Raw genomic sequence first — 7,840 nt, 5'->3', positions numbered from 1 at the left:
CATCTCTTGCATAGCACGACGTGAAATTCGTGTCGTTCGTCTTGATGCTGGTTTTAATGGATTTGGATCTGTCGATCTATGACGACGTGCGTTTCGTAATTGTTGTACTTGGTTTTGTTGTGAGCGTTCCTCTACACTTTGCGCTCTCCTTTGATTAAATCTATAGGTAGAATTACGCGTACGTCGACCTATAGTTGATCGTCTTGTTGGTGGCATTTTGATGCATATGATGAAATTATGGAAAAAATCTTTTTTAACTATGTTTTCTTGCACTGAACACACTTAAAATCACTTTTTAAATTAATAATAGTTGGAGAAATGTAGATGCTGTATGTATATGCCAAATCAATAGGCAAACGAAATTTGGTTTTTATATGGCTTTATTTTGTCGTGACTCTTTGACGATTACAAATTCAATGATCTTACATGCTAAAAAAAATTCAATTTAGGCAGCAGAAATTATGTTTAGGAATTTTCCATGGAAAAGTCCTGCCATTTAATGTTGACAAAATAAGCGATGAGTGCGAAGAGTATATAGGCAAAGTAATATTAGTGCAGGTGAGTGTGCATTATGTTGCTGCAGTGGGAGTGGGAGGGAGTGGGAGTGCAGTGCATTGAGGAATATGCGATAATAGCAAAATGATAAAAAAAAAGCGAAAAACAAATGCGAAGACGGTGACGTTACGTTGTACAACAAAAGCATGAATGCGTGCGATGAGTGGGAGTGTGTGTTTGTATGTATGCAAATTATTAACTTAACGAAGATATGTTGGAAAGGCAGACGTGAACAACAGTTACCATCAAAAGAAAGTGATTGATAAACATTTGCATTTGGACAGGTTCATCTGTATAACATTTGTATGCTGTCAATGAAATTAACTTGTAATAGGTTGGATCGATTTTTTTCGTTAGGTCGGACTGAAATGTAAACTTTTTTATACTCAGTTGAGCAGAGCTCACAGAGTATATTAAGTTAGATTGGATAACGGTCGGTTGTACAGGTATAAAGGAATCGAGATACATATAGACTTCCATATATCAAAATCATCAGGATCGAAAAAAAATTTGATTGAGCCATGTCCGTCCGTCCGTCCGTCCGTTAACACGATAACTTGAGTAAGTTTTGAGGTATCTTGATGAAATTTGGTACGTAGGTTCCTGAGCACTGATCTCAGATCCCTATTTAAAATGAACGATATCGGACTATAACCACGCCCACTTTTTCGATATCGAAAATTTCGAAAAACCGAAAAAGTGCAATAATTCATTACCAAAGACAGATAAAGCGATTAAACTTGGTAGGTGCGTTGAACATATGACGCAGAATAGAAAATTAGTAAAATTTTGGACAATGGGCGTGGCACCGCCCACTTTTAAAAGAAGGTAATTTAAAATTTTGCAGCTTGTAATTTGGCAGTCGTTGAAGATATTATGATGAAATTTGGCAGATACGTTACTCCTATTACTATATGTACGCTTAGTAAAAATTAGCAAAATCGGAGAAGCACCACGCCCACTTTTAAAAAAAATTTTTTAAAGTAAAATTTTAACAAAAAATTTAATATCTTTACAGTATATAAGTAAACTATTTCAAAATTCAACTCCAGTAATGATATGGTGCAAAAAAATACAAAAATAAAAGAAAATTTCATAATGGGCGTGGCTCCGCCCTTTCTCATTTAATTTGTCTAGGATACTTTTAATGCCATAAGACGAACAAAAATTTACCAATCCATTTGAAATTTGGTAGGGGCAAAGATTTTATGACGCTAACTGTTTTCTGTGAAAATGGGCAAAATCGGTTGAAGCCACGCCCAGTTTTTATACACAGTCGTCCGTCTGTCCTTCCGCATGGCGGTTAACACGAAACCTTGAGCAAAAATCGATATATCTTTACTGAACTTAGTTCACGTACTTACCTAAACTGACTTTATCTTGGTATAAAAAATGAACGAAATCCGACTATGACCACGCCCACTTTTTCGATATCGAAAATTACGAAAAATGAAAAAAATGCCATAATTCTATACCAAATACGAAAAAAGGGATGAAACATTGTAATTGGATTGGTTTATTGACGCGAAATATAACTTTAGAAAAACTCTGTAAAATGGTTGTGACACCTTCCATATTAAGTAGAAGAAATTGAAAAAGTTCTGCAGGGCGAAATAAAAAACCCTTGAAATATTGGCAGGTATTACATACATAAATAAATTAGCGGTATCAAACAGCTGATGTTCTGGGTCACCCTGGTCCACATTTTGGTCGAAATCTGGAAAACGCCTTCACATATACAATTACCACCACTCCCTTTTAAAACTCTCATTAATACCTTGTTCGGCCGGGGTGCGTCTGATACTTGCGAGAGGTGGGCGCACCGGGTCGATCTCAGTGGGAATGCGAGTGGAAATGAAAATAAGAGAAGACGAGATTTCTCGTTATAATATGTGTTTTAGTGAATAGAAGTACAATATTTTGGTGACAATATTACCTGACTGTATTGTAGAAACACGGCAGAGATCGCTGGCGGCAGATGCGTATGGTACGGCTGTTGAAATCAAAGAGGCCGGTTGCATAGCAAGCTACAACCGTTGACCCGCAAAATCCTCCGTTGTGGAGGGGAAAGGCACCCACACATCAACCCCGACATGCATATGCATGAGTGCTGACAAAAAACACACATACACGTACATGTACATGCATGCACATGCATGTGGCGGTGATGGTGTGGGTGGTTACAAATTAATTCGAGTATCGAGTATCGATTCGCAGGGTTGCATTGGGGGGATCGCAGACAGATGCGGAAAAAGGTAGGCATCCTGCCTAAACATGCCGGCCCCCCTTGCGATACGCAACATCGTTTTACCCCCACCGATCTCCGACCGCTGAAAAGCAACGAGAAAAACGTTTGCATTAAAACTAAACTTAACCTAAATTGCGTATTTCGCCAGCGTCGCGGGTGACCGGGAGTCCTGCCCGACTTGCGCAGCATGCCACCTAAGCTAGGATGAAAAAGAAACATTAGAAGTGGAGGAAAGTGAATATTTCTTGCCTTTGGTTATACATAATTCGTAAATATTAATAGAATCCATGAAGTGATATGACGTAGAAGGTCCATGGTGCTGGACGAAGAGGCCGAGGTCTCCGTTCCAGACTGGCAAAAAAAAATTTTTTTTGTTTAGACGGAGAGGCCGTGGTCTCCGTTCCAGATTCGCATTATTTTGTTTGGTTGGACGAAGAGGCCAAAGTCTCCGTTCCAGACTCGCATTATTTTGGTTTAGGTTTTTCTGGGCTGGACGAAGAGGCCGAGGTCTCCGTTCCAGCGTCTAGTGTATCGTGTCGCTCTCGCGGCGGCTGGCCCTTTTTTTGTGAGGTTGGCTGGGTGAAACGGCGGTGTTTTATTACAAAACGTATGTTAAAAGAGATGAGTTCGTACTTAAATTCGAAAGTGTACCAACTGCCGGTGTTTGCATGCAGATTGGCGATGCGTTCTCAACGACGCGTTCTATCTGCACGTACCATTTTGAGATAGCATGCAACTCTGTCGTGTATTTATTGGTTAGCTGACAGCTGGTATGGTGAATTTGTGGTGTGCGAGTATATATATACATATATGTATTTGCTTGCCCTTGAAAAAAAACTCGGTCACTGGGGCAGTAGCACACTAGGCCGGTAGAAACAGTTGGCTTTTTTTTTCAATTTCGGGATTTTTTTTATTTTCGGGACTCGGATTGTTTTTGCACCGAGCCTTTATAATGACCTTTTGTGATATTTGTTGTTGAAAAACAACAAGTCCTGCCCCCCAGCCAGAAAGCAGGCATTACCGACGGCAAAAAAAAAATCAAAAAAATCAAAAGGAAAAAATAAATTTTTTTTTTTTTGTCCCTTGTTTTTTTGTTTGTAAATGCGAGCAATTAATTTTTAAGGAGGTGTTTGCCTTTATTTTTTGTGTGTAAGTATTTTTGGGACTACCCGGGTCAAAACAGCCGATCCCGATTTTGTTCCTTTTGCGGGTTTTCGGTACCAGCGTGCGCCACTTGATGCAGCACTAATATGATATGCCGAACCAAGTAGGCATACATACATACATATGTACATACGTTGGTTACAAATATGCCAACGGCAAAAGACAAAACAAATGAACATTCATACACACCCGTGTATAGAATGTAGAATTCCAATGAATTGAAAGAAGCGGTAAAGAAATCGAATGATTTTTTCCCGTTCTTTCAATTCTTTTTACTACGGCGCTTGGAGTACGGCGCATGGAAAATTGAGGAGAAAAAAAAAAATGGTAAGTTGGGTTTAATATATATTCTTTTTGTAAAAGAATTTTTATTGCAGATTATTAATTAATATTACTTTTATTTTTCAGGTGCATGCGGCGGAGATCCAGGAGATGGAGCAGATGGGTGTTTATGTGTCGTTCCTCCTTTTTTTTTTTTTTTCTAGGTTACCGGCCGCGCCGTCAGTTGTCACCTTGTTTGCGATGCCCATTTATGCATTTGTTAATGGATTTTTTTGTTTTTTCTTATCTTTCCAGGTTTTTGATGTTGGTTGGATCATACCGTTGGGCCATTACCAAAGTGTCTGTTGGGCCTCGAATTCGGCGCTGACATGGTATATCCGGGGGAACTAGAATTGAGTCAAAAAAGCTCAGCTAGAGGATGTGAAATATTTTCGAGTGGAAAATGGAACTAGGACCAAACGAACCTAGCACACCTTTAGCCAAAAAACCTACGTGGTCGAAAATACAATAGAACCGGAAGTGTCAGCGGTAGTGACGCATACGATATGACTAAAGAAATACCACGTTCCGCAGTGTCATCTGTGTCTGGATCGGTGACGGGACACGACACGGTATTCATTTTGCAATTCTCGTTTAAGTTGCCAGAAACGGTTGGAAAAAAAAAAAAAACAAATAATGTATCAAACATGCACAACCATTTTTTTTTTTTAACGAAACGGATTGCCCGGTCTATTGGGTACTAAAACTGCCAGCGATTATCTTAAGACTATAGAAACCATTAGTCAGCCATATGCTGCTAAAATTTTCATGACATCCTCGCTCATCGAAAGTTCAGTGCCTGCTTTTTGTTGTGTTTTATAGGCACTTGGGCGTGTCATTTTGGACGGAAGCCATTGCTGATTACAGCGTATAGTGGTTTCGCATTGTATTATGCTATTACAGCGATAGTTGCGCAATTTCAAACTTTTTGTCGGGATAGCCCTTGGTATTATCTATTGGCGGCGGTGCCACTTTCATTGGTTGGTGGTCGTTTTACATATTCTGTGGCAGCCTTTTGTACGATTTCACACGGCGTGTTAAGCTCGCTTTGGGCATTGCGGATCTTTTAGATCGGAGTGGGGGTACAATTGTATTTCGTATCGGTTCAATTGAACGCCAACAGGTCGCACTGTATTTGGGTACCAGCGCTGCGGAACGTGCCTTGAGCATGGGAAAGTTAGTCGAGCACGACATTGCATGCCTAGATGTTAGTATGGGTTGCCCAAAGGCCTTCTCGATGAAATTTGGTAGGGGGGTAGCGATTCGTTTAGTGCATGATTTGCTAGTACTGGCATTGCAGCTGGAGCAGTACACGCACATCCAGATTTCGTACGCGAAATTTCCAAGGCAATTAGTATACTTGTTATTGCGGATGGTGGTTCGAAAGAATTTCAAAAATACTAGGACTTATTAAGGTGTCGCTGTAAGTGTGAGGCCTCTAGTGTTATAGTTGCAAGACCGGCTTGATTACCTGTTTCCATTTTTCGTAAAGATGGTGTACCACCAATGAATGGGATCGTAGGGAAATATGAAAAATAATAAACCCTGAGCGTTGACTATAACGATACGGCGCATGATCTAAATATTGTGTACGACAAATACTCAAAGAGTTGCTGGAGACACAGCAGGGCATAATAAACAATAGTAGTGCGATTATCTCTGGGACTGGGCCCACGCGTGTTGGAACTCTTCAATGGCATCGGTGGCATGTATTTTGCATTAAGTTCATCTGATGTTGAAGGCACAGTAGTCGCTGCCATGGACATCACCGCACATGCCAGTGCCGTATATGAACACAACCTTCCAGCAACTTCAGTATGCAACGACAATGTACAAAGTCTGGCGGCACATAAAAAAGAGAGAACATGAATGTAAATATAATACTGATGTCGTCACCCTGCCAACCGCATACGAGGGTGGGAAGCCGTTTGGGTGTTGCGGATAAGCGTTCCGATGCACTGCATCACATTTGCAACATCTTACCACAATGCACCAGCATTGACTACGTGCTTATGGAAAATGTAAAGGGCTCTGAGACGTCGTTGGCGCATGAATCTTTCATTAAAGTTCTACACTTGGGTGGTCTTTACTGGCGAGAATTCATTCTCAGTCCAACACAATTGTTCATACCCAATGTTAGGCATCGTTATTATTATTTAGCACGTAAATGGGACTTTTGTCTCAGTGTTGCACATATTTTACAAGAAATGCCAGAAGAGCGTAAATAAGGGAAAGGGAGGAACTACCTATTAGTGATTTATTAGAACCGGAAATGGTCGTGTCTCAGGATCATTATTTAAATAATGAGCAAGAGTGTGTGGTTGAAGGATATCGTAAATTTGTCATTAAAGACAACACAGTGTTTACTAAAGTCTATACTCACTATAGCGAAGGTACCGGCTCCGTTTATACACATTTACTAAAATCAGAAATTGATAGCATTTGGCAGAGGTGAAAAAATTGCAAGATAGGGAGAAGGAAGGAAATTCCCATGGCAGGATCGATTAAGGGACAGTGATGCAGCAAAAGCATTGGCTACAAGTAAGTTATTGCATATTGCCATATGACGCTAGATTCTCCTTTGAATATTTCGTTTCATTTAGGTTAATGAAGCAGTGCGGCTGGTTTTATTGGTTATTCAATATTTTGATTGTGGAAATATCTATCAGCCACGGTGGCAGCGGCTGCTGCTGCAACGGTTGCAGCATCCTGGTGATGAGAGGTGGTCATACCACTGATATACTATGGCGAAGATGAGGGTGAGTAAAAAAGACAAAATTCAACTTTGGTTGATATATCTAACGAGAACTCAAGGCAGCGATATTGGCGTTACCCTTTTACCACGATTAGGGTTGTTTTTGTCTTCAAGATTCTCAGTCAACTTCATGCCATATAAGCTACACCTGCGGTGATCATTGTCATTAGGACTGTATTGTTTTGAAACGGTGCTTCTTCTAGATGAACGCCGTTGGAGTCATCACTGACTTGTCCCTTGCAATAAAAACTTGCCTTATATCATCAACCTTATACGTAGTGTCATTTCCATTTTTATAAGAGGCCAACCTCGCACTTTTTTAGCGCGTTGGATATTTCGGTTTTGTGTTTGTTGTTTCCTCGTACGAACACTGGGACTTGGGGTCACCAATGGAGTCTTACCTAACTAATGTTTCACAATTCCGAACCGTAGATGTTCCCATAAGTATATATGTATAATCATATACGTTTGTATTTAGATACATACAAGATTTGCCTCTTCAACCGGAGTTGCTTGAACTACCTCCACTCAGCATGTAGGTGCTTAAATTTTGAATTTCCCCATATATCAATACAATGTGATTACTCCTTCTGCCCAAATAATGAGTTATCATAAAATAGAACCAAAGAGGTAATCAAATATGAATCCTTTTGAGGATCAAAAGCTGAAAACCACAAAGTGGCATCACTTTTGAAGTTCTCGGATGATAAAGATTATTTATTATGTATCTAGTATCTTATTTGTAAACCAATGCATGGTAGTCATATTTAAAAATGACTCAAATATATCACCCTAAG

The 7,840-nt window shown here is 39.9% G+C and overlaps 1 pseudogene; it reads left to right on the top strand.

Moving 5' to 3' along the window:
- The first annotated feature begins 5,456 nt into the window (after nucleotides 1-5,456).
- On the top strand, nucleotides 5,457-7,041 carry LOC137235304 (tRNA (cytosine(38)-C(5))-methyltransferase-like; annotated as a pseudogene).
- The last annotated feature ends 799 nt before the right edge of the window (nucleotides 7,042-7,840 follow it).

This window comes from Eurosta solidaginis, chromosome X, assembly GCF_040869045.1.
Source record: "Eurosta solidaginis isolate ZX-2024a chromosome X, ASM4086904v1, whole genome shotgun sequence".
NCBI classification, from domain to species: Eukaryota; Metazoa; Arthropoda; class Insecta; order Diptera; family Tephritidae; genus Eurosta; species Eurosta solidaginis.
Note: the sequence above shows the minus strand (reverse complement) of the source record. Positions and strands in the feature narration are given on the sequence as shown.